At 39.4% G+C, this 27,275-nt stretch overlaps 1 protein-coding gene across 15 annotated transcripts in view; it reads right to left on the bottom strand.

Annotated features, from left to right (window-relative positions):
• Positions 1–27,275, bottom strand: part of Baz2b (bromodomain adjacent to zinc finger domain 2B) — a 285,451-nt gene that overhangs the window by 114,676 nt on the left and 143,500 nt on the right. Inside the window, exon 1 of one of the 15 annotated variants that reach the window (XM_038336365.1) lies at positions 2,781–2,808. The exons of the other annotated variants lie outside the window; for them this stretch is intronic. The gene's annotated coding sequence lies outside the window, so the exon portion shown is untranslated. Of the gene's footprint in view, positions 1–2,780; positions 2,809–27,275 lie in introns of those variants that run through there. 15 annotated transcript variants of the gene reach the window in all.

Raw genomic sequence — 27,275 nt, 5'->3', positions numbered from 1 at the left:
GATGGATCCGAAGTTGGGAGTACTGGCTGTACTGGGTTCAATTCTCACCAACCAAGCCCATAACTGTCTGTGACTCCGGTTCCAGGGAATCTGACTCCCTCACACAGACATACATGCAAGCAAAACACCAATGCACATAAAATAATTTAATCATCATCATCATCATAATAATAATACTTTGGAGATGACTGGAGGCCACTCTAGCTTGGTAAAGAAGACAATGCCAAAGTGTACTATTATTTTACAGGGAGTTTTAGCAGACAACATCTGTTATGCTGAGATAAGTCAAATTCATTCTTCAGTATCAATTGAGATTGTTATCATCTAGGTGAGGCCTTCCTACATCTCTCTTTGCACTTCCAGGTACTTCAAATGTACCCCATGGAAAAGTCCTGGTTCCTTACCGCTATCCAGTCAGGCTCACCTGGAAAGCCTCTCTATCTCACAGCTGGTGGACCCCATCATCCTTCTAGACATCTTTTCTCTCTCTCATCTGTGAACATCACCAAGAAATCTTTTCAGCCTTTTTACCTTTCAAAACATCCCGAGTTTAAACTCTACCAAGCCACTCCCTTCTGTTAGATGAAAGAACTCTGTAACAATGTTCCATGACTACAGTCTATTCTCAACACAGTCAATAGAATGGTCCTTGTAAGACACAAACTAGATCTAGGCAAAAGCCTGGGTTCCATCAAGTCCTACCTGGGGTCTGAAAAGTCTCATGTCAACAGCCTCTCCTTCCTTCCTACTCTCCCCTCTTCCTCACTCTTACCTCCAATAACATAGCCTCGATTTACTTCCTACGGTCATAACAGGCATGCTCCTGCCAAAGGCTTTCTGCCTGGAAAGGTATGCGCATAAGATTACCTTGTCAATGGTCAATCACCACCTTGGTTGAGTCCTTCTAGACCCCAGAACAGCCATAAAAATTATCCTGCTCCCTTTTCTTTAGATTTCTTTCTTTCTTAGTAACATTTACAGTCTAACATGCTATATATTTTAAAAATTATTCATTATAGTTTATCTCCACCTGAACTATATGTTTCATAAAAATAAACTTTTGGAAGGTTAATTTACTGTTATTTCCCAGGTATCTGGAATGGTCCAAAAGACACGGAAATTCAACGTGTAACTGAAGTAGGCTGGAATAGCTCAGTGGTGGAGTACCTGCCAAACGTTTTCTAAGGTCCTATCATCAGAACGTCAAGACAGTAATAACAACAACAACACTAATGTTCAATGAAAACAACACACTGACTATGACTGTATCCAGCACACAGCACCGTGTGTGTTTACCTGTACTTAGCGCTTACCACACTGCGCTATCACAGCCTAAGTGTTTCCTGCTTCTACTAAAACTGTCAACTGTAGAGACAGGGCCTTTGTTTGGCTTCCTACTATAAGTAATTTTACTTCTTACAGTGTCTGACACCTTGGAGGTCCTTTATAAAATTTGATAAATCCATCTAAATCGACAGTGTGAACACCTTTATAATGAACAAAATATAGAAGTGCCTGCCTTTTTAAATCCTCTGTATGACTCTGGAGTTCTGGATTTTGGATTCTGTTGGTGTTTCTCACAAGACTCTGACACTGGCAAAAGGACCTTACATTATTTAAATTCTCTACAATTATTTCTTCAGCAATGAAAATGGAAGCAAAGATACCGGGCCTAATATGATTAATATGACTATAAAATGATAAATTAGCTCGGCAGTTTCTATGTAACAAGAAATGGTATTTATTACTTATCATTACAAAATGAAAGAGGCATTGCTGTAAATTTTATTTTGATAACAATATTAAACATCATATTTAGAACCTTCCGAGATACAAGAAAAACATTAAAAATTATGGAGTCAATTTGAACTTGATAAGTATTTTGAAAAGAAGGTACTTAAGTTCTTTCAACACAAGCTAAATTATTTATATTCCCCCAGAATACTTTTAAATGTTTGCCTAGTTTTAGATTCTAGTCTTCTTTCAGAAGCTACAATTTTTAAAAAATTTAAAATGTTATTTCTTACATAAAGAAAATGTCCATGACTAAAGCTTAAATATCAAGATGATAATATTTAAATAAACTATACTTTCTTAGCATATAATATACACAATCTTCTCTATTCTAAGAACAAGCTCATCCTTAGAAATGTCAGAAGCATGCTTGGAACTTGACTGAATTAACTATCGGTTTCTACTTTGTATTTTAGCCATGTATCCAACAATATTCATAATTCTTGCATAAGGACGCTTTAAGAACAGTTCTGTTTAAATGTGATGATCATTTATTTCACTGTGAAGCCATGAATCTCCTGCTCTTCTATACACTAGTAATACTAACCCTCCTGATCACAGTTAGTTCTCTATTCTATAAAACACATCTAAAACATGCTGCCTTTATATTTTGTACTGTAATAAATAAACGAACACATTTTACTTAATCACCTGGGTAGGAGACGAGAAAATGAGGTAAGCAGTTTAAACGACTGTCCCAAGGCCACAGACGGGGTGGCTGCCAGCTCAAGGATTAAAGCTAAGCGGTTCTTTATTCCTTCTTATGCTTTGAGTACTTAACATTCATTTTATATCACAGGGTCCTCGTGATTAATGTAAGAAAACAATTTAGCAAGAATTAAGACATTTATCAATACATTATGTTAATATGTAAATAGAAATTTCTTATATAAATAAGAAGAGTCTAAAAACAATATGATTTACTACATGTTATTTCAGGATTTTGCTGAGAGCACTTTTGCAAGTGGCAGCTTACTATAACTTACCATGCTAATGGTTTTCTTAAGCTTGTTTCTGTAACAAAAATACACAGTTGGTATATGACATGGTTGTTTTTAAGATACAAAACAGAAATACTTTCAATTTTAAAAAAAATCCTACAAACTTAAAACAGTAGTTTCTACTCAAAACACAAGTTCAAATCCAGGAAATAGTTCTAAAAGCCTCAGCAATGAAGACAGCGACACACAAGACAGAACACAGGGAAGGCTCTCCTTAGCGGGAGAGAGACGTTCAGCACAATACTGGCAGCTTACTGTGGAGAGGGTTTAATCAGGAAGTAGCCATTATCCTTTCGATTCGGAGCAGAGGCAGAGGCAGAGGCAGCACTCCACAACAAGCCACGATATTTTCAGTCGAAAGGCTTGAAAGAATACTTACTATTGTATCCTAGCTCTGCTGACCCCAAAGGTCACAATATGTCTTTTATCAAGCGTTATAATGAAACCACAATTCGTTAGCATTTGCAACGCTCTGTTTGTTGAAACACCTAAAATCTACCTAACACAGCCTCTCTCACACAAAACATGGCTGTCTTATTCAGAGATTAGCAATTATTGTAATGAGATACTGTCGGAGAGGGTCAAATAGTACTTCCTGCAGTTTACACATCTTGATTTCCTGGTAAACAAAACTGAGAGGCAGGTGGAGCACTTAGCTCCCGGGGAACCGGAAAGCTCACGTGACAAAACTAAGTCAGGTAAGGGGATGGCTCAGGTAACTATTCTTTTCTTAATTCTGGTGAGGTCAAACCTTACAACGGTTTCCAAATCCTTTGGAAGGATTTGTTTCTGCCATGCATGAACTCAACTTACAGTAAAAAATGCTCACAGCCTTAAGCAGGTTTCACACACTGGTTTGAAATATTGGCTTGGCAAACAAATTGTAAAAATAAGGCAATGCTAACACGATTTTTTTAAATAAAAAAAAATAATTGTTCAAAAACGTGCTAAACAATCACCTTTTAATTTCAACTGCTTTAAAAAGTTGGTACATGAAATTTCTGAGTTAGAGTAAAAGATTAACATTCAATTTTTATCAAAACATGAGTCTATTTGTATTCGGGCAATCAGATTACTATATAAATATACAGCAATCTTGAAAAATATGGTAAGAATCTAAAGTTTACATAGAGTAAAATGATTCCCTACATTTTAAGCTCCTTTTTCAAAAATACAATAAAATTTATAATAGCACTTAAAAAAAAACAAGAATCCAATTGCTAATCTGAAAACTGCATTTCTTTGTTCACAGTTTTTCCAACCCAATTTGCCTTTTCCCCATCCCCTAAAATTGGATGGAAGTTGATTTAAATTATCACTACAAAATCTAAAATCCTTAGCTACTACTTTCAAAGTGTCTAGGTGATTTTTAAAATCTGTAAAACTTGTACTCATCTTAAAAATCTTCTATTTATGGGATGGAGGAATGACTCAGTCATTAAAGGCTAGGCTCACAACCAAAATTATAAAAAATCTTCTATTTACTAAAAATATAATATTGCTAATATTATATTTCTACTCATGAATACAACATTTAATAATTTAATACAAAGAGTAATTAAAGACCATTTTACAATATAAGCATATCAAATATTTAATTAATTTGATTAATTTAAGCTTATATTAACTCATTTTGCAAAATAAAATCTAATGTACTACTGAAAGGGTAAAAACAACAAAAATCAATACAAAAAATCCAAATCCACCCGAACAGAAGACTGTGAACCAGATGGACAGAATCTCAGAAATCTGCTCATAAATACCAACTGTGTTGCTTCAAAAGAGTATTGAATCCCATTAACATACTTGTTAACACCATTAATGCTTTTACCACAATGAAACTGTCAATTTTCAAAACACTGTAACTAAGCAGTTAAGAGTTCCAGATAAATTTTGTAGTCAGATTCAGTAAGACATATATCTTATTTTCACCAGCATGCAAACATGGTCCTTAGTCCATCAGAGAAACTATAAATGCAATTCCAACCATACATGCAGTTTCTAGCTATGTATTCATATGCCGAGAGAAAACAGTTAAGTTGTAAAATTACTATTTCAAAGGTCCATGACTGTGTCAGGTCCCGTGACAGCTTACTTTTGGAAACAGTAAAGAAAACTGTGAAGAGGAAGAGAAAGTAAGTGTGAAACTTTAGTCATTCAAAGTGGCTCCTGCAGCCACAGTCAGTGAGCTTTCTCACGAAGAGTTTACACTTCTGGGCTCAAGGGATGGGCCAGAGAGCGAGTGTGCTTGCTGACAACACAGAGGACCTGAATTTGACCCCGAGACCAACATGGTGGAAGGAGAGAACTAATTCCCACTAGCTGTTCTGGGACTCTCCACGACAACACACACACACACACACACACACACACACACACAGAGAGAGAGAGAGAGAGAGAGAGAGAGAGACAGAGACAGAGACAGAGACAGAGAGAGAGACAGAGAGAGACAGAGAGAGAGATAGAGATGAGCGCATTCTGAAGAGACCTTATAGTTGAGACAAAGGGACAGTGGCTGTACACGGCAGCATGTGACTTAGGTGACAAAAGGCTCTTTTCCCTTCCTCAGGTGCATTTCATCTCCTCACTTGAACACTTGCATAGGGCACATTTAACATAGCTAACTGGAATTATGGGGGCTACAAAAGACAAAAGCCTCCAAAAGAGCCCCCCTCCCTCGCAAATCTAACCATACTAAAAGAGATCTAACAGCTGGCTGAAAGGGCCAATGGGATGGCTCAGTGAATAAAAGAGGGTGCCACCCAGAATGAACCGTCTCAGTTTGATCCCTGAAACTCATGAAAGAAGACCAGATTCCTCAAGTTTGCCCTCTCACCTTCACACGTGCACAGTGGCAGGTCAGTGCCCCCACAGCACACATCCACATCACACTCACACAGACTCACAATCACACATAGGAGCAAATAATACCGTTCTGTAACAAACACTACTTATGTCCCATCTTATGACAGAAGAACGTGACATGGCTCACAACCAGTAGGAAAGAGTGTCTTTCAATGTAATTATAGATAAATCAGAAAACCAACGGCCAGAGGTGGAAGCACAGCTGCAGTCCTAACACTCAGAAAGCTACAGGAAGATACAGGCACTGTCTCAAAGTACAATGCAAGGTAAAACTGAATATAGAAATGTGGTCGCTAGGTTCATACACGTCATGATACCTCTGGTTAGCCAGCAAGAGAAGCAGACAGTTTCCAAAATCCTTGCTCTCATCCAATTCACAAACCCAAAGAATTACTTAGTTTCCACAATGAAGACAAATTTGATATTTCAATAAAACTTTTCTCAGCATATTTACAGAACTTACTTAGAACAATGGATTTCCTATGTCATTGTCCTTTATAATTTCCTCAGCAAAAGCCATAGCCATAACATAATAAAAGACAACTGACTTAATAAGTCATGTGGCCAAAAAAATCTAATTTATCTCATTTGAATTCTTATATATTTTTGTTAAATTCAGTTGTTGGATTTTTTTTTTTTTTTGATTTTTGAAACAGGGTTTCTCAGTAGCTATGGAGCCTGTCCTGGAACTCACTCTATAGACCAGGTTGGTCTTAAACTCACAGAGATCGGCCTGCCTCTGCCTCCCGAGTGCTGGGATTAAAGGCGTGCTCCACCACTGCCCAACTAAATTCAGTTTCATGTTCCAAATTTAGTCTCTTCTACAGGCTGAATTCATTAGTATTCAGGGAAAGGTGTGGATTCAGAAAGGTGGGAAGAAGACTTTAGGATGTAAATGCAGGTACTTCACAGAGAACTCCAGCCCCTCTTTCATCTAAGGCCTTTCATGGACTTGTTCCACTCGTCTGGCTGTGAGCGAAGCTATGATAAATTTTATTCCTATTCAGTCTGGCATTCCCAATTCTGGGAGACAAATCCATCTCCACATGGAGCCTGAACAAATTAGCGTTTGTGTTTGCACATGCAGAGCTTACATTTTTAGGTTACTAATCTGGGGAAAGACAACAAAACGAAGAATACAGAAACACCCAATTACATCATCAAAAAAAAAAAAGGAAATCCCTGAAATATTACTCCCTGTCAACTGCTACGTAGCTGGATTGAATACAATTAAAATTCATCACAGCTACACTCTGATTTTCATGTGAAATAAATATGTAATATCAAATCAAACAGCCACAGTGGAGTGGGTTTCTGTGTCTTGTAAAGATGTCCTGTGACTTCCCAGAGTATTCTTTGCTTCCCATAGCTTCTCTCTCTCATTCTTCATCAGTTCAGGTTTCATCAAGGCCAGGGAGAACCTCTTAGAGTCTTGTTATTTGAGCCCACAAACCTTCCCTTCACTAAGTCTAATAATAAGTTCTAATAGCTTAGAACATTGCTCACAATGAATAGAACTCAACAGAGCCTACACCCTCAGTACAAATTAACTCAAAATGCTGCATTAATAACCTGTTGTACATATTGTAACATCCTGTTTCATCAATGTAGCCAAGATGTTGTTAGGATTGCATTAAGTGAACCAAAAGGTCAGTTATTACCACACATATATTTTGCATATGACAAAACTAATTCGTACTTACACAAACCCAGATTCTCGTGTGGGGACAATTTTTGAGAACATTACCCCAAACCAAGGGACGTAGTAAAGTACTGTCAAACTGCAAAATGCCTAAAAGCCAGCTGTGTCCACTCCAGTTTGATCCATGCCTGTATTCACTGGCTGAAGGCACTCGGCCTGTCTGCATTGCTGTCTACTGTTCACCTCAAATGTAAAACAGATTTCAGATCTATTTTATGAAAACTCAAGCTGTGATGCTCTCTATATTCAATTTTTGGTATTGCAAAAGGTAGCAGCTTTCAGATCTTATCATATTTCGTTGCAATAAAAAAAAATTAATTCCCAATATTCAAAAAGGTTAGAAAACATATGCTTACATACCTAATAAAAATCAATTAAGTTTGTTATTCAATTAAAAATTATAATAACAAACCACAATCCCAGAGAACTTAGACAACAATGGCGGGCACTAAGAGAGACTTACATAGATATAATCTACATGGGAAGTAGAAAGTAGAAAAAGACAAGTTTAAAAAGACAAGTTTAATCTCCTGATTAAACTGGGAGCATGGGGACCTTGGGGGAGGATTGAAGGGGGAAGAGGAGAGGCAGGGAGGGGAGCAGACAAAAATGTAGAGCTCAATAAATATAAAAAAATTATTTAATTAACATGTTTGCATTACTAGCCATCTTATAATTGCTTATACCAGAGAATAGAAAACATTCATAATACAAATCTAAAGTGTTTTAAAAACAAATTTACCAACAAAAGAATGTAATTCAATTTTCCTTCTTTTCCTTAACAAAATGGTAAAAGTAAACCAAAGAAAGATGTCCTTTCCAGTACCTAAGATACACATTCAGGGCTTGTGAGTACAAGATCCATTTTGCTGCAGAGGAACAGACGTTGCATAACAATGAGATCTGCTAATGAAAGCAACGATCAGCCTGAAACACACGTGTATTAAACAGGGGCCGCGGGGTCAGCTTCTGTCTGCATCATTTCTTCTTTTTTGGCCTTTTCCCCCGACCGCTTCAGTATGTTTGCCCTTTAGATTGAAGAATTTACTGGGAAAGGAAAAACCGAGACTCTAATATTATACTGCATTGCTTTCTATTCCCCACATTTATTTTTAATGCACTGCTTCATCAGCACTATTAATGTACCTTTAAAAAGAAAATCAATGGCTGCAACCAGAAAAAACAAAAAAGGGTTACTTCTAAAGACAAGTTAGATCTGGTGGGAAAATTTGATCAACGTTTGATATAAATTCCATATGCACACTTTCAGTACAATGTGAATGATGAGTAAGAATTAAGAAATATTAATTAAATTTTTACTTTTAATAAGTCCTCTAGAACTTTCTACTACTGATAATTATTACATGTAATAATATAGGGCTGTATATTAACTGTCAGCATGAAAATTAGTTTAATGTTTCTAAATAAAAACCACATTTCTCCCAAACAGTTTTACTTTGGGGTTTACATATGTTGATTACTAATTGCATTTGTCAAAAATGAAATAACTCTGAAACTTTACTCAAAGATCTATGATTTATTTGGCATTACTAAACTTGAAGTGTGAACACCCAGTCCATTTTCACCCTCTGAAGTACCATTTAGTTAAGCACAGACCATCCATCCCATTGGCTGTCCACTCAGAGGCACTGGTCTCCACTCACCTCCAGTGCAGACAAGGCTGGCTGTGGGCACCAACTCTCGCCTTTCAGAGGTGGAAAGGGCAGTGCCTATAGCCACAAATGGCCAAAGTTAAACTAGAAGTTGTTTCCTATTGCCATGTTAGTAACACACTTCTGTCTAAATTAGAAAAATGTCCTAAAAATAACAAAGAGCAATTATGAATTCTAGGTTCTACCAGAAAAATAAATGAAATACTGCTTGTGAAGCTCAACACTCTGGGAGCTGCCTGTGATTGGTACACAGCTGTTGAGGCCACTATAAACTCTGGGGTTTGAGGGGGTCAGCAGGGAAGCACACTGATCGAGCCCACCTCAAGTCCTTGGTTAACCTGCACTGCTCAAGCATCATGATGATAACCCTGAAGGACGGTGTTTAACAGATGTTAGAATCTCAGAGCAGTAACTAACCCACAATCAATACTTACTGAAATGCACAAATCTCCATTAATGCGCAAAATATCAATGAAACTGTACAGAAATAAACAAAACCGAAGTCTATATCAATGTGAAAACATTACTTTTATTTGGGGCAAAGGGAGCAACTAACTCTACAGGGGGCCACTCAGGAGTTTATTGGGCTCTTAGCTAATCAAACACAAGGGACAGGGAAAAGTCCATGAAAGGACTTTTACAAAATGCAAACTCTCAAACCCAGCCAAACTTACCAACCAGAATCTTCTGTGCATTAAAGATTAAGACTATGATTTGGCAATGGGGAACAAACTTTTAATCCCAGCATTTGGGAGGCAGACACAGGTGGATTTCTGAGTTAAAGACCAATCGGTGTATAGAGGAAGTTCCAAGACAGCCAGGTATGCTACACAGAAAAACCCTGTCTTGGAAAATCAAAAAGAAGGGAGGGAGGAAGGGAGGCATGGAGGGAGGTAGGGAGGGAGGGAGGTAGAGTGAAAAGGCTGGAAATGTGAAATAAATAAAAGATTATAACATTTTTTTTTAAGGCAGGGTTTCTCTGTAGCTTTGGATCCTGTCCTGGAACTAGCTCTTGTAGACCAGGCTGGACTTGAACTCATAGAGATCAACCTGTCTCTGCCTCTTGAGTGCCGGGATTAAAGGTGTGCGCCACCACCGCCCAGGGCCCCAACCCTCTTTTAATGCTTTTATTATGTTCTGTCTGTATGCCAGGGGAGGGCACCAGACCACATTACAGATGGTGGTGAGCTGGGAATTGAACTCATGACCTCTGGAAGAAAAGCCAGTAAGTGTTCTTAACCTCTAAGCCATCTCTCCAGACCCTATAACATGTTTCTATTATGAAATAGCACACAGCAGTTAAAAAGAATGAGATTGATAATTTTTCTAAGCCAACTCGTCTCGAGAGACATCACAGATGGAATAACCCTTATGCTTCTGTTTATCACCTAGTTAGGACAGGAAATGTCTACAACTGACAATGAAGAAAAATACTCATGAGGGAAACAGTGCATATGAGCTATGTATAGCAGTGGAGAAAATGTCTGGAGGAGGTTAAGAGGCTACACAAATCGTAAAGTATGGATACGATGAAGTCCCATGCATCAGTCACTGTTTCCCTAGTGACTACACGAGCTAGTTACAAACGCATTTGCACGCTGCCATGCAACCAAGCTATCAGAAGGGCCTCTCTGCACTCGCAAGGTCCACTCAAGCCCTTCTTTTCTACAGCTCTAAGCCCTAAGAGCCAGAGTATCTTTCTCTGGCTTATATATTGCTATCATATATGCCCTTTGGAGACAGGACAGAAATGGACTCATACAATCGCCTTTTATCATTGGCTCATTTCCTTTATTCAAATATACTGGACGTGGAAAAAAGTTGTTGGATGTATCAGCAGTTAATGGCTGTCTATTGCTTAGTAGTGTTCCATGTAGGAATGCACAATATTATCTTTATTCATGTGTTGTTAGGTTTTTGGTTGTTTCTAGTTTGGGTGCATTATAAAGTTACTATGGACATATTCAAGTTCCTATGCATACATAAGCTTTTTTATTTTGTAAGATAAATAAGTGGTCAGAAATGTGACTTCTAGATATATAATAGTGTATATGTGTCTTTGTGTGTGAGAGAGACAAAGACAGGAAGAGAGAGAGAGAGAGAGAGAGAGAGAGAGAGAGAGAGAGAGAGACTGCCAAATCTGTTTTTCAGAATAACTGTACCATTTTACTATTCCATTAGTAACGTACTTGGAAACCAACTTCTCAACATTCTTGTCAGGATGTGTTATTATCACTACACTAAAACATTTTTTTATTTGTGTGTGTGGTATACATGTGCATTGTATGTGTATCCTGGAAGCTGTGTGTGTGGAGGCCGAGGAGGATGTATGGTGTCCTCTACAAGTTCCAGCAAGCCCCAGGTATCCCCTTGCTTTCCACACTTCCCAGTATTGGGGTTGCAGCCTATGCATGAGCACACATGGCTTTAAACATGATCTGAACGATCTGCACAAGTCCTCACACTTACACAGCAAATGCTCCTACTCACTGAGCCATTTTCCCAGCCCCTAAATTTTATTTTAACTGTTCTTGTTGGTGAGGAAGGGAAAGTCATTTAGGGGATTTCCTGGTGTCCGGGGAAATTAATCACTTCTTCATAGGCTCAGAAAGTATCTACACAGTAAGAGCTGCTGTCTTTTGTCCATGTTTAATTGTTCAGTTAACATTCTCAAGATTGTGTACTTTTCATGCTCTAGAAATTCTCAGATAGCTTTCAAGTATTTCCTCAGTTTCCTTTTATCATCTTTTTAAAAACTATATAGCTATTTTTAACACACCAAGTCCTATCTGCAAACTAGAAGCACCATGAATTGGGGGCAGGAAGGCTTGAAGTGGCCAAAAACAAAACAGACCCTTCTTCCCTCAGGAGAGATCAACTGTGGGTGGGGACTTGGGAGCCCCACCCCACGCCATGGTGGACCTTTTATTATCCTGACAGGATCTTTTGAAAAGTAAATTTTCTTTTTAAGTTTGATGACATTTTGTCTGTGTGTGCCACATAGAGAATTCATTCCCAAGTTTGGGCTCATAATTTTCCAGTTTTCTTTTTAAAACTTTACAGCTATGTATTTTTATCTATAATCCATCAGTTTCATGAGTAGAGAAAGAGAACTTGAGAGGTCTTTCCATACTTAGCTAATCTCAGCTCTTATCGTATCTGCTTATGTGATTAGCTTTTAACAAATTATAAAGTACAGTGCATGGAGAGGGGAGGGCAGATTGAATTTTCATTTCATCACACTTAGTGTTCTGATGTAATTTATGCATGAGTACCTGGTTTACCCAGGAAGATCTTAAAAGTTCTTATAGACGACATCCACTCTAAAACTTTTAAAAATAAAAAATTAGCCTGGCGAGATGATGTGTATGTTTAATTACAAGCACTCAAAGGCAGAAGCAGCTGGATCTTTGTGAGTTTGAAGCCGGTCTAGTCTACAGAGAGTTCCAAGAAAGCCAGAGCTACACAGTGAGAACCTGCCTCAAAAACAAAGCCAAACAAAACCATAACAAAACCCAAGAGGGGGGGAGTTAGGCTCCCTGCAGAAGCGTGTGTCACACTGCCCTGAAGAAGGGGAGACTGCACACACAGCACCTTCTTTAATACAGTTAAATGGTTTTAAATGTAGGGAGCAATAAGTAGTACAAGAAGCTGAGGTATGACTTCAGATACAAGAGGCAGTTCATGTATGATTTCATGAGACTTGTGAGTGACATGAACTATATTGTGCAAGTCAGTGCAGAATCTGGGTAGGTGAATGACCTAGTTAGATCAATGATATCAATTAAATCATCACTAAGACAAGGATGAACAAACACGACACAGCAAGAGCACCAGTTACTCAGCTTACCGCTACAGGCCAAATGAGACATCATGCAAACCTACATGAACACATACATGGGCATCTAGCTGGTTGCGGGTGCTCGCACCTGGAACCCTGCACTTGAGAGACTGAGACAGGAGGATTCCCATAAACTTGAGGCCAGTCTGGGATACACACACATGAGAAGATTTAGCAGAGGTTTTAAATATCATAAACAGGTAAGAAAGAATGTATTTGAGATATATTGAGAAAAGAAAACAGAGGAAAAGAGGAATGTCTCGATGAAAAAACAGGCAGGAGGGATTGCCACCGGAACTAGAGACTGTGCAACAGCCAGCTTGGAGAACACTTCAGTGACATGCAGTCAGCCGCTAGTGCTGCCTAGCATGTATTAACCACAGCATTAAGGGCGCAGTTTCCTAAGACAGTGTTTGAAGGGTCAAATATGTTATAGTTTCATAAACACATTACTACTATAAAAGATGCCCAGAAAGAGCTGCTAAATAACACAAAGCATGTTTAGCATTTTTTAAATTTTCCCCCTCCCTCCCCAGCACTCTTCTCTCCCTCCATCCCTTCTTTCTTTTGAGACAGGATCTTAGCCTTGAATTCACAATCTTCCTGTTTAAGCTTACCAAGCTGCCATTACCAGAATGTGCCTGGCCTAATGTTAATCTTACACCTCATCTCCCATTTACTTATCCATGGAACCTTCTTTCTAAGTAATGCTCCATACAACCAGCGTCTGACAAAACTACTTAGGAAAATGCTGGTTGGATCTTGCCTGTGATCACAGCGTTCAAGAGGCAGGAGGACTGTCATGAAGTTGAAGGCAGTCTAGGCTGCATAATGAGCTCCAGGCCAGTCTACAAAACAATGTGAAACCCTGTCTCAAAAGCAAAACAACAAAAATACCCAAATACTACAAAACCTCTCCACTAGCACTGTCCTCAGTGTTCATCCACCGGGACGGTGCCCAGCAGTGGCCTTCAGTGGAGCTCAGGTGGCCTCTCGTGAGCTCTCTACAACAGGCGTCTACTCACACCCTGCACTTATGGCCCTTAATTTGCTTCATTTTTCTTCACAGTACCGACTGTCACACAGCAAATCAGACATTATTTTGTCCTTTACCCATAGAATAAGTCGCACGAGCCTGTCCTGGAACTAGTTCTTGTAGACCAGACTGGCCTCGAACTCACAGAGATCTGCCCACCTCTGCCTCCCGAGTGCTGGGATTAAAGGTGTGCTCCACCAAAAGTCACTTCAACAAAGGAGAAAGACGCCGTGTAAAGGCCAGAGCGGAAAGACGTCAGTTGTCAGCTGGAACCTTGCCAGTAGGCAACGAGCCTCATGATAAGAGTGAACTAGAGCATATGCATAAGCTAATAGGCCAAGCAATGTTGTAATTTTAAAAAAAAAAGTCATTTCAGGATTTTGGAAACTTTTAGTTCAAACTTCTTATTTTCTCTCATTTAAAATAAGTAATTAAAATAATCAATTAAAATCACACTGCTGAGTGATTTGAAAGCTCCCGGAGTCCAGTGGTAGTGGTGCACACCTTTAATCCTAGCACTCGGGAGGCAGAGGCAGGCGGATCTCTGTGAGTACAGCCTGGTCTACAAGAGCTAGTTCCAGGACAGACTCCAAAGCTACAGAGAAACCCTGTCTCAATAATAATAATAATAATAATAATAATAATAATAATAATAATAATAATAATATAATTTTAAGACTCATACCCTTAGCTTTATACACGGACAGCATGTTAGTGCATCTCCTTTACCCGCACTTTTGCAGACACTGGGTGACAAGTAAGTTTCTGAAGTTCTTGATGCGAAAGCGCACACCTTATAAGCTGGGGGGGAGCTTTCTCTAATTCTGGAACAGCCCTTCTCAACCTGTGGGTTATGGCCCCTTTGATCAACCCTGTCACATGGGTCACCGAAGACCATCAGAAAACACAAATGTTTGCATTACAATTCATAACAGTAGCAAAATTACAGATAGGAAGTAGCAACTAAAATTTTATGGTTGGAGGTCACCACAACATGAGGATTGTATTAAAGAGTCACAGCATTAGGAAGGTTGAGAACCACTGCTCTAGAGATTGCCAAGTGCTATTAATAGATTCTAGGTGTGTGGTGTTTTCATTTTTCATTCGGCCATTACTCTCCAATAAGGTTAGTTGTTCAACTGAACATACTCTACATGATAGTGAACTCTCATAGGCACCGGCATTCCACTAGGAGTCAAAAATAAGTTCTCACACTATAGCAAATTTTTGAAATATTTCAGAATACAACCTACAAAACTCTTTAAGTATTTTAACATTAAATGTAGTATTTCTAAAATTTCTAAAATTCACAACATAAAACAAATGCTGCTCAATTCATAATCAGGTTATATCCCAATAAACCAATGGAAGGTAAAATGTCTTGGGTGGAAATGCACTTTGAAGTCTCACTGATGAAATCAGCTCAGCAACACCATGTAATACAAATTACTGCTTTTCAGCCTCGTGACTTCACAGCTGACAGGCCGTGGCACACTTCTGGCTCTTCCCGTGGACTGCGAGTAGAGCAAAAAGATCAAACTTCAAAGTGCAGCAACTGCTGAATGCACAGAGCTCCCATAGCAGCAGAAAGTCCAGAGCTGTAGGATGAACCACGCGAGGCTTGAGACTTGTCTGCGTGGCTCGGTTAAGGCACACACTATTAGGAGATAACAAAACTGATGCCACACCACTTCACAGTCCGTGTACAAACAAGTGCAAAATTGTTATTCACTCTAGTGATCAGACTAGAATGAAAACTGCAATACTTTCTAACAAAAATACCAGAAACTGGATAATAAATGAAAGGCTACAGTTATTTTCTTTATGCAGCTACTATAACTAAGTGTGCTCCTTCTATAGTAATTTTTAATTTTCCTTAAAGTAGTATCTCCAAAATTAAAAATAACTTCATTAATCTGTGAGTTATGAATCAATGGAGAAGAGAAAGAAAAACGAGACCATGACTGCTCGGAGGTTTGGTGGAGAAGAAGGTTTATTGCAGACATGAGGAAGAGCACAGCAGAGGCAGAGACATCTGAGAGACCAGTCCACAGTAGACATGACCATAGGGGGACATGTGAGGAGAGGGAAACAGGGAGAGCCAGGAGGCCAGGAAACTGAGAGGCCAGGAGGGTAGAGGGCAGACCAAACTGGCTGGACTGTGTAGGGAAGGGCAGCTAAGAGAACGACGGTCCAGCCACTGGACTGAAGAAGTTTAGGGGAGGGTCTGAGGGATGCTAGGAGAACCTGGCCTAGGCACCATTTGTCCTAGGTTTGAGACCTAATGTTGAACTGGCAAAATACATCAGCCTAAGTCACTTGGTCTCTTCAACTGTAAACTGAATGTATCAGGCTAAGATTTTCTAATACCTTCAAACTGTAATATTCTTTTATCCTAAAACAAAGATTTTGAAACTATACTAGGTGCTTTTAATCTTGCAAATCGACTGAGAAACACTGGCTTTCTGATGACAAGAAATGCAAATTTTCTTAAAAGCCTACTTCCTTAAAGAGTAGACAATAAAACATGTTTATGTTTCTTCATAATCAAACACCTCAATTTGGACTCAGATGTAATGACTACTATTTATCTACTTTTGGGGAATAAAAGCCGAGGACAATTTATTAGCGCTACAAGAGCCTGGGAATCCGAGAAGGTCACAGCCTGTGTGCTGAGGTGCTAGCAAACCATCTCCGCACCAGAAAGCTGCCATTTTTCTTCCTTGACAAAGACTCCATCTGCCACTGAGCCATTTACAGCCTCCAAGTCAGAATATCAATGATTTCCAACCATTCTGCAGGACTGCTTTCACCTTGGTGTCACCTCTGCAACACAGCTCAGCAGATGATGAATCCTCAGCCACAGGCATGGAGCCCAGGCTTTACTCACCAAGAGGTGCTGAAGTCGCTCTCTAACACCACATTTTTACTCATTCTGCATTGCAAAGGCATTATAGAGGCATGTATGCCCTATGGTTCTAGCTGCTTTACTTACATACTTTAAAACGGACATATTCAGAAAATGTTACAACCCAAGACTTCACAAATGCAGTTCTCAGTAATGCCTGATGAACCGAAACAGGATGCTATCATATTATCTGCTGGTGAGATCGCTCAGTGGGTAAAGAGTCTTGCCACCAAGCATCTGAGCTTGATCCTCTGGACTCACATGGTGCAAGAAGACCAATTCACACAAGTTGTTCTCTGACCTCCACACATAATATGACGTGCACATGCTCACACATAAACATACAAAATATTAAATAATCTAAAGAATTATATCATATCTAATAAATATAAAATCATAATAAAATCTGCTACATGGGGGCAGTGCTATAGATAAAGTACCTTCCTTGCTCTCACACACACACACACACACACACTTTCCTGCAATAAATCCTTATCCACTAAAAAAATTTTTTAAAAATAGCTCATCTCCTTAGAAATTTACATTACAAGAATTATGTAATGTCTACTTTTGTACTTAAATTAGTCTTGTTAACACTGCAAACGAGCCAAATCCAAAACAGAATGAATTTTTCTCAATTACATTTTGTTGTTTCTCACTATTCCGTGTTCAATAAAGCTTTAGGAATAAATGGTTACTATCAATGCTATTAAAAATACCTCTGGGGCAGGGCATGTAGCCTGTTTGGTAAAGTGCTTGTCCAACATATAAAAACGGTCTAGGTTTGACCCAAAACACCACATAAAAGGTGAGGCAATATAAGCCAATAATTCCACTGGAGATAAAAACAGGAAGATCAGGAGTTCAAGGCTACCCACAGTTAGTTCAAAGCCAGCTTGGAAGATATGAGACTCTGACTTTAAAAAAAAAATACACACACATACACATATACAAGCTAACACTAAGTTGACTACACATAAAGGTGGGAAAAGATTTTTCCACAAAATGGGAACAGTGTAAATAAATGTGAGAAAAAGAAATCATGACTTCAGATATGTTAATGTGGCAATGTTATCCACAGTCTGAGGAGAGGAGACAAGGTCCTGAAAACAGAAAGTGCTAAGTGAACAGCAGAGCTGTCTAGGCCTGAGCTGGAGATGGCAGTGGTGGAAATTAAGTGACATTGGGGCTAGGTCAATTGGCCTTTTAGGGTCTGACTGCCTGGAGTCCGAAGAGAGTAATCTAGAGATGCCAGGATTTCCTATCTAATGTGGTAATTGGTGACTTTAATCACAAAATCAGACAGGAATTTTATTAAAACAATGTAAGAAAGAGAAAACACCAAAAAGGAAAAACGTCACATAATACTCAGAAAAGATTAATAAATACAGAATTAAGGCACTAATGTGACAACCTGTGCCACAGTACTGTCACAGAGTGGCACTCTTAGGTTTCTTTCCAAAGTGAGGACAGGGAGTAGACTTACAATGCAGCTTCATGTCTAATGCAGGACCACCCTTCCCTAAAGATGAGAAGTTACGGAGGTTGTCTTTCTTTTAAAGATCTTAATCCTTGCACTACAGCAAAATAAAACAAAGGAAAACTAAGAGTGACTTTTCTCCAACAGGTACACATATTACACAACTGCCCAAATACTAAAGGCCAAGTCAGAACTTTGAAAATGAGTCCTGCACTGTTATTCTCAGCCATGAAGAAACATTCTCTAAGTACCCCTTGGTAGGAAAAAGGGAAAGCCAGGAGAGATACTGTCTTCTTGTTTAAACATAACACAACTGGAGAGATGATTTTTTTTAAAAAAAAAAAAAAAAAAAGGAGACGGAAGCATGTAAAATAATAAAAATTGCTTTTTTTAAATGTATTGCAATGCCAAGGAAACCATTACTTAATATCACTTCCAAGGAGATGTTGCATTTGAGCTGCAATGAGGAAGGTAGTCATATAAAAACTCGTCTATGAAATAAATCAGTATAGAGAGCTTCATTTAACAAAGGGGCAACAGTTAAATGAAAATTGTACTGATATTTTGTATTGTTAACGTGCACAATGATTTGGGGGGCTGAAGAGTTGGCTCAGTGGTTAAAAGCACTTTTTCTTGCAGAGAACTTGGGTTCATTTTCCAGCACCTATATAGTGACTCACGACCATCTCTAACTCCAGTGTCAGGGGATCCAACACTCTCCTCTGATCTCAGCAGGTACCAGACATGCACACGGTACAGTGATATATATAAAAAGCATAACACACATACATACAAACTAAAAACCTTAAAGAAAAAACTTCAGTTGTTCCCATGATACAATACTTATCCTGGACAAAAGTATAAAGCAAGTGAAATAAATAATTTTTATTACAAGTAAAATTTTTTATTTAAGTAATATTCTGAAATGATTTTTTACTCCAAACATGTTTTTAAAATTAGTGATATTAATTTTTAGAGAAATTTAATTAATTTTAAGAAACAAAAGGGAGGTTAATTTCAAGTAGCTTGCTTTATTTCTTCCATTTAAAAAGTATGATAATAAATAGTTAAAATCATATTCCAGAGCTTTTTTAATTCCTCAATATTTATTTGCCATTAACACTATACTTAACCAAAGAAATAATTAAATTGGCAAGTGTTACACTCTTTCAAGCATGATAAATTCTTATTCTTTGGGGGAAAAACATGTTCCTCTACTTAAGGTCTTTGACCTTCTGAATTTTTTCTGACTGAAATACTTTTTTATTTCATTGGGAAAATAGGATGACTAATATTAAGGTTTGAGTCTAAAGTTCCCCCACAAGTGTCTCAGGTGGATGTTTGCTCAGAGTCAGCTGGCAGTATGGGGGAGGAGCAACTATGGAGTCTTAGCAAGGTATGCACCAGGTGGACAGAGTCTGCAGGCTACAAGTGCCTGGATTCTGCTCTAGCTCTCAGCTCTGCACTGGCATCTATTAAGAAGTCTACCCTAAGCTCCTGCTGTCACAAACTCCACCACGCCTTTTGTCTCTTTTGTTGTTTCTGTTGGGTGCTTTGACCAATGCAAAAGTACTCCAAAATAGCTAACAAGCTTCACTGTACCAAGTAAGTGATATTCCACTTGTAAATGATCACAGCGCAGCAGCTGAGACAAAATGGCTAAGACTACAGAGGGTTAGCTATCAAATGCAAGTATGACTCCAGACAACTCCAGCGCTCTCTACACACTGACTTTCATACAAGCCCCACATCACGAAATGGTCTAGGGCCAGGTAGTGAGAGCAAGCTTTTAATCCCAGCTCTCAGGAGGCAGAGACAGATCTCTGTGTGAGAGGCCAGTCTGGTCCAGAGAGCAAGTTCCAGGACAGCTGGAGCGAGTTCTAGGACAGCCGCGGCTGCTACACAGACAAACCCTGCCTTGAGAAACAGAAGAAAGAAGGAGGAGAACAGCAAGGAGGAGGAGGAGAGGGAGGAGATGAAGAACAAGGAGGAGGAGGAGAAGTCGTCTAGAGCTCCTGTAACTGTTTAGAATTCTTTGGCCAGAGTTCAATGTATGTATGGCAAGGATGGAAGTGACTCGTTGTTTATGGTAATTTATTATTAAATCCTAAATCTAAAATTATTAATATCTTATCTCTAATATCTTTAAAAAACAGAAAATAACTGAGTAACAGTATTATAAAATTATGTTGGATAAACATTTGTTGAACACAGAAGCAATGCCTACAAAAATACATTTTAAAAGTCAGTCAACTGAGTAACTTTTGCAGACAAGATTGAGGGCTTCAATCCCAATATCAGGAACAGGCATGGGGGAAAGACAGATTTGTCCTAAAGGAGCTCACAACCCATGATACACATCTTTTCCTTTTTAAGATTTATTTTTTACTTTTAACTATGTGATGGGGTGCTGAAAGGAGGGGTATGCATTTGTGTGAATATGCTCGCAGGGCCAGAGTCATCAGACCCTTGGGGCTGGACTTACAGAGACACCTACCATAGCTATTGAGAACCCTAAACTCGGGTCTTCTGCCAGAGCATATTATGTGCTTTTCTCCACCAAGTCATCTCTCAGATATTCATAAAATATTCTGAAATCTTTATATTTTTGAATGAGATAAGGGTGTTGAATAATAAATGACAGAATATCTACCATAAATACACATCATGTGTAGTAGTAAATGGCAATCAGATTCCAATGTCTAATCTCTTGCTTGAACACTGATGTGGGTGACATGATGACTTGATATTTCTAAAATTTCAAAATGTTAATTAAATCCAAGCATGAATGAATGAATCTCAGTGCTGAGTCTAAGCATACCGCCTTCTCTGTCTTCTTTGTGTGGGACCCTATTCAGTCCTATTGGTTGTAAGAGAGCACCAAGCTGTCTCCTTGGCCCTCTGCTTCCCTTTTAATAACCATAATCACTGTTTTCAAAGAACACATTGGCTACATTAACTTAAAAGCCTCCTCTCCATGAGCAATTCTTTTACAGTATTGTTTACATTGTTTGCAATGCTTTGTGCTTCACAGGGACCAATCCCGCAGTCCCACCATCCAATTCTAATAGCTACCTTCTTCCTCCCTCATGTAAACCTCACATATGGAGAACGAAAGGTGAAAGAAAATCAGATAGCGGAAAGGCTATGAAGTCAGCATCCCGTGAAGTTACTCTCGGAGTACATTGACAATATGCTAAATAAAGATACACTTACTAGAAGGATAGAGGCAGGGAGGGGAGCAGAGAAAAATGTAGAGCTCAATAAAAATCTATTTAAAAATGACAAAAAAAGGATACACTTACTGTATGTAAGCTATAGAATATCACAGTTCCACAGTGAGTACACTTTAGGGTATAGGTGCTGACCTATAAACCCATGGCTGATGAGCTGGGCGTGCTGTCATTGCCCAGCATTATAAGAATATCACCTGGCGAGGCAGAGATCACAGTTTAAAATGTAAAGTACTGTTTCCACTGAATGCATGCTACTTTTGCAGTATCCTGAAAAACTGTGAGGGAAAGAACCATGCACAGTCAGGACTGTCTATAACAGTGACATATGTTTTTCTACTGTTAGCTTACAAAAACAATTCAATTTCTGCATATATATTAAACCATAATATATATGCATGTAAATTTACAAAACTTAGAAATCATAAGACAGTTTACAACATGAGGATCCTCGGTTTAAATGGTGTTAACTCTTGTTATTGTTTCAAAAAGCACACATGTGTGTGCATATATGTGGAGACCCAAGACACATATTGGTAATTATCCTTGGTCATTCTTGCATCTTACTAGTTGAGGCAGGGTCGCCCATCAACAGAAACCAAAGCTCCCTGATTTGGCTGGCTTTGTTAGCCAGCTTGCTCTCAGATCCCAGGGTGGAACTATAAGCACACAACGCACCCACCTGACATTCACATGGCATTCTGGGGATTTGAACTCTAGTTCTCACGCCTGGCACATACCCTCCGAGCCATCAGCTCATGCCCTCATCCATCTTTTAATGCTCAGAAAGCAAACACTTTTCTCGTGGCTTACACTAAACCTGTAACCTTCATTTTATGTGTCTCTTTTTCCACTAGGCTATAAACTTTCAAAGAATAGAATAGTGTATTTTCTACTTTTATAAGTTTAGCAAACTAAGCCAGATGGTGGTGGCGCATACCTTTAATCCCAGCACTCAGGAGGCAGAGGCAGGTGGATCTCTGTGAGTTCGAGGCCAGCCTGGTCTACAAGAGCTAGTTCCAGGACAGGCTCCAAAGCTAGAGAAACCCTGTCTCGAAAAACAAAAAAAAATAGCAAAATACAAACAAGTTTAGCAAGCTAAAAGGATACAGTATTTATTAAATCAAGACAATCAAACATTCTTATATAAGTAAAAGCTAGGGACAAAATCATAAAATGCTGACAAAATATAAATTGATACAAAACCTGAAGATTTATAATAATGACTTAATGTCACTAGTGAAACAAACATAGTGGCTTCCTTTAAAATATCAAATATAAAGAATGTTAACTATAAAACAAGCTCATTAAACCTTCAAGTGGCTTTACCTCACATTGGAAGGATGTGGCACTAGGGAATGAACCTAAGTAAGACTTCAAACTGCTAGGCAAATCATACACACACACACACACACACACACACACACACTCGCACGCACGCACGCACGCACGCACGCACACACGCACACAGTCCTGTGACTACCTCTGACGGCCTGGTCTGCCTGTATTCTCTCTACTTACTGTATCCCTGCTCTGTTTCTGCTGCAGCCCCGCTCCCTCAGGTCTTCACTTTACCAAGGAGGCCACTCCTCACTTTTGGGTGTATACTACCCTAAGTTCAACTCCACCCCCATAAGGACCACCTTCTCCTTCCCTAATCATTGAAGTACTTATCAATATTTGAGAATATCTCTTTTTCTCGTCTCCCATACTCCAAAGTGAACCTAATGATGAAAGAACTTTGTCCTTGACCACTGCATCCCCAGTACATGGAGAAGGAAAACACAGATCAACAATGAATATATGCAGGAATGAGTGAGGGAATGTGAGCACACAGAGAATATTGACTGAACTAATGAAGGATCATAATTCTTACCTAGGGACTATTTGAGAGCAAGCAATTTTCCATTTGGCATCTAGCTTATATCTTTTCTATTAGTGTCTATAGTATAACTGAGCTCCACAAAAATCACAGGTAAATAAACGAGAATCATAGACTATAAACTGGTTTATTTACGTTGACTCAAAATTACGTTAGGATCCACACTATGTCTTTATCTGTTTCGTCTGATCAGCATAACAGGTCGATAACTGAGTGACTTGAGTGCATCTGGTCAGGTTCTAGAAGCTACAACTACTAGAAGCTTCCTTCTGTCCTGCTTTTTGTTGGAACATAACATGAAAGAATGTTATGTGAGACAAAGTTAAGTGTGTATGGGGAAGGAAAAGATCAAAATTCCCCCACCTGTTATTAAATTATCATGGTAAAGGCCTTAATTCAAGAAGGTGGTGCCTATATCCTAATCTCCTCTTAAAGTCTGTACATTTTAACAGTGTCAAAATGGCAATTAATCTATAAGATAACTTTTGGAGAAGACAGTTAAACTATAACACCTTAGCTTATCTATAATTTTTCTTCTATAATACTGTTTGTCAATTAAACACCTATTTACTGAGTGCTATGCATTTTTCTAATACATATACCAAAGCCTTATTAAAAACAAATTAGTTTTACATTGAGTACGTTAGAGTAGAAACATCATTGTCTCTGATTAAAAACTATGAATATAAGTCTTAGCTATAATAATCCTTCTGAAGTGTGTCAAATTGGAATTGTTACTTTATACTAATAACAAAATAACACATGGAAACTGCCTGACACATAATTCATCATCATAATTTACCCTCACAGCACAAGAATTGAAAGGTAGAAGAAACCATAGGGGAAAATCAAATATGTCTTTGTTATAATAGATGTTGTTGAGGACAAGGAGTTTCTATGTTTACTTAGAAGCAACAGATCCAAACAGGCTTTAAACAATAAATGTAAGGGCAACTGTCCTGGCAAAAAACAAGATGTTATACCACAAACAGAGTAAGATATTTGGTGATTACTGTTGGGATAATAAGGCACTGGACAATCTCATGCTTTCAGAAACTTCAAATTTTTAATTTGTTTAGAGGCTGTTATTCTTTTGGCCCTTTAAGGGGCAAGCCACGCCCACTCTGGGCGACCCCAGACCTCTCACCGCCCCCCCTCCCTCCCTCTCTCTCTCTCTCTCTCTCCCTCTCCCTCCCCCCTCCTCCCTCTCTCTCTCTCTCTCTCTCTCTCTCTCTCTCTCTCTCCTCTAAGTAATAAATGTCCAGTTCTACGCCTGCCTACTGTGTCTATGTGCCTTTTACCTGCCGCATGTCCACACCCGCCTGCTTGGGTGGCTCTCCCAAATCTCCCCACTCGCCACATGGCCGGACCACCTCGCCAGCCCAGGATGAGCCACTGCTCGTGAACCGCCCAGGGATCTTGGGCGACCGGCTCCTCTGTGAGCTCACCGCCTGCTCACATGGCCCCCAGGGATCTTGCAGGGACCCACAGTCGTCTCTGCCTTGGGACTGGCTTTTCCCAGAGTCCGCTGCCTGCCTACGGCCGTTTGGGACTTCATAGCATTTTTTAAAAAAGAACAGGCTTTGTTGTTGTTGTTGTTGTTGTTTAGAAACAGGGTCTCAATAGCTGCCCAGAGCAGCCACAAGCCATGCTCCTCTTACCTCAGCCTCCTGAATATCTGGGATCACGGTATATGCTACCACTTAAACAATTTCTTACACATTTCCTAGATTGTATTAGGAATAAGGGGACACAGGAACTAACCCTCACATTCAGCAACTGTGACACTTGTTCTGTCATCTAAACATCATATAATTGAGCACTTACTTATCGTCTCTGTGCTGGCTAGTTTCATGTCAACTGACACAAGCTGGAGTCATACGAGAAGAGGGACCTTCAACTGAGAAAATGCCTCCGTAAGATCCAGCTGTAGGCAAGCCTGTAGGGCACTTTCTTAATTAGTGATAGATGTAGAAGGGTCCAGCCCATTAAGGAGAGGACATCATATGTTGGTATATTGGTGGTCCTGGGTTCTATAAGAAAGCAGGCTTGCCAGCTGGTGGTGCAGACCCCAGAGTTTGAAACTGGCCTAATCTTTAGAGTTCCAGGACAGCAAAGTATACAAAGAGAAACCCTGTCTTGAAAAACCAAAAAGGAAGGAAAAAAAAGAGGAAGGGAGGAAGGGAGAAGGAGACTGAACAAGTAAAGTAGAGCAAGCCAGTAAGCAGCACTCCTCCACCGCCTCCCAGCTCCTGTTCTGTTTGAGTTCCTATTCTGCTTTCCTTCAGTGATAAACAGTGATCTGGAAGTATAAAGCAAATCAACCCTTTCCTCCCCAAGTCGTTTCTGGTCATAGTGTTTTCTCACAGCAATAGAAACCCTAACCAAGGTTATTGGGGCTATTGGGGCTACAGAGAGTCCATAAGGGCTCAATCTCTAGCACCAAGTCTACGTGTGTGAGATTCTGAAAAATAAAACATGCTTCAAACAAAAAAGCAAGGTCTTAACTTTCCTCCAGTATCACTTCACCTCTGGTTAATTGATACAATCCTTGCTCTCTGGATTACAGCTACATAGGATTCTATTCTTCAAACTCCTCTCTTTCCTGTCTATTTATTTATCTTCAAGCTAAATTGGTCAGAGATTTTTTTTTCTTAAGATGTCTTCACAGGGCGGTGGTGGTGCACGCCTTTAATGCCAGCACTCAGGAGGCAGAGGCAGGCGGATCCCAAAATTCCAGGCCAGCCTGGTCTCATTAGCATTGCTTTTAGGATTGGTCTACTAGTAGCAGATTACATTTCTAAATCATGCTTGGAGACCTAAAGGAAATCAAAGACCACAAAGAGAAGTCAAGAGGGAAAAAAATGCATAAGATAACATCAGTAAAGAAACAGCAAACAGAAAATTTAGAGCTAAGATAGTACTAAGTGTGAGAGGAACTAGGTGCAAACTCTCTGTGCAAGACTGAAAGAGACGTGCGAGAGCAACAACAAGGGCCTGCGGATGAGAAGACAGCCGTCTAGGGTGATGTATCAATTATGAGTATGCAAAAATGAGACAAGAGGAAGGAGCAGAACCACATTTGAAATCTTCCCTAATTTGAGGAAAGATATAAATCTACAGATCCAATAAAATCAACAAACTCCATCTGTAAAGTGGATCCCCACGAACACATGCTGGGATTTGCTGGGTGGAAGAGGCAATGATAGAGAGGGAATCCTGGTTCTAATAAACTACAGGCAAATGCAGAAACACCTGTATCTCCTGCCAACAAATGCTCTCAAACGCAAAGAAGCAATTTATGAAGGAGGAATCCGCAACGAGATTAACAGCTAATTTCTCACCCCAAAACACAGGGACTAGATGACGATGAAGAACATATTTAAAGAGTGTTAGGGAGCTAGGCCCAACAGCACACGCCTTTAATCCCAGCACTTGGGAGGCAGAGGTAGGTGATTCTCTGTTCGTTTAATGCCAGTTTAGTCTAAATAGTGAATTCCAAGCCAGCCAGAGTTAATGGTCTCAGAAAACAAACAGAACAGTGCTAGGAAACAAATTAATACTGCCAAATCAGCTCAGAGTCCATCATGAAGGGAAGTCAAGGCAAGAAGAACTTAAGGCAGAAACATGGAGGCAGGAACTGGAACAGAGGCCATGCAGGAAGTGCCTACTGGCTTGCTTTCCATGGCTTACTCAGACAGCTTTCTAATGCAGCTCAGGACCACCTACCCAGGGTGAGGAAGAGTTCTGGTAGACCCAAGCATTGCAAAATGGCACCAGCCGTTTGCCTTACCCTTCACCCGCCACCCTCCACCCTCCCCCAACTCCCTCCTATATATAGTTAAAACATTAGATTACAT

This window comes from Arvicola amphibius, chromosome 7, assembly GCF_903992535.2.
Source record: "Arvicola amphibius chromosome 7, mArvAmp1.2, whole genome shotgun sequence".
Taxonomy (NCBI): domain Eukaryota; kingdom Metazoa; phylum Chordata; class Mammalia; order Rodentia; family Cricetidae; genus Arvicola; species Arvicola amphibius.
Note: the sequence above shows the minus strand (reverse complement) of the source record. Positions and strands in the feature narration are given on the sequence as shown.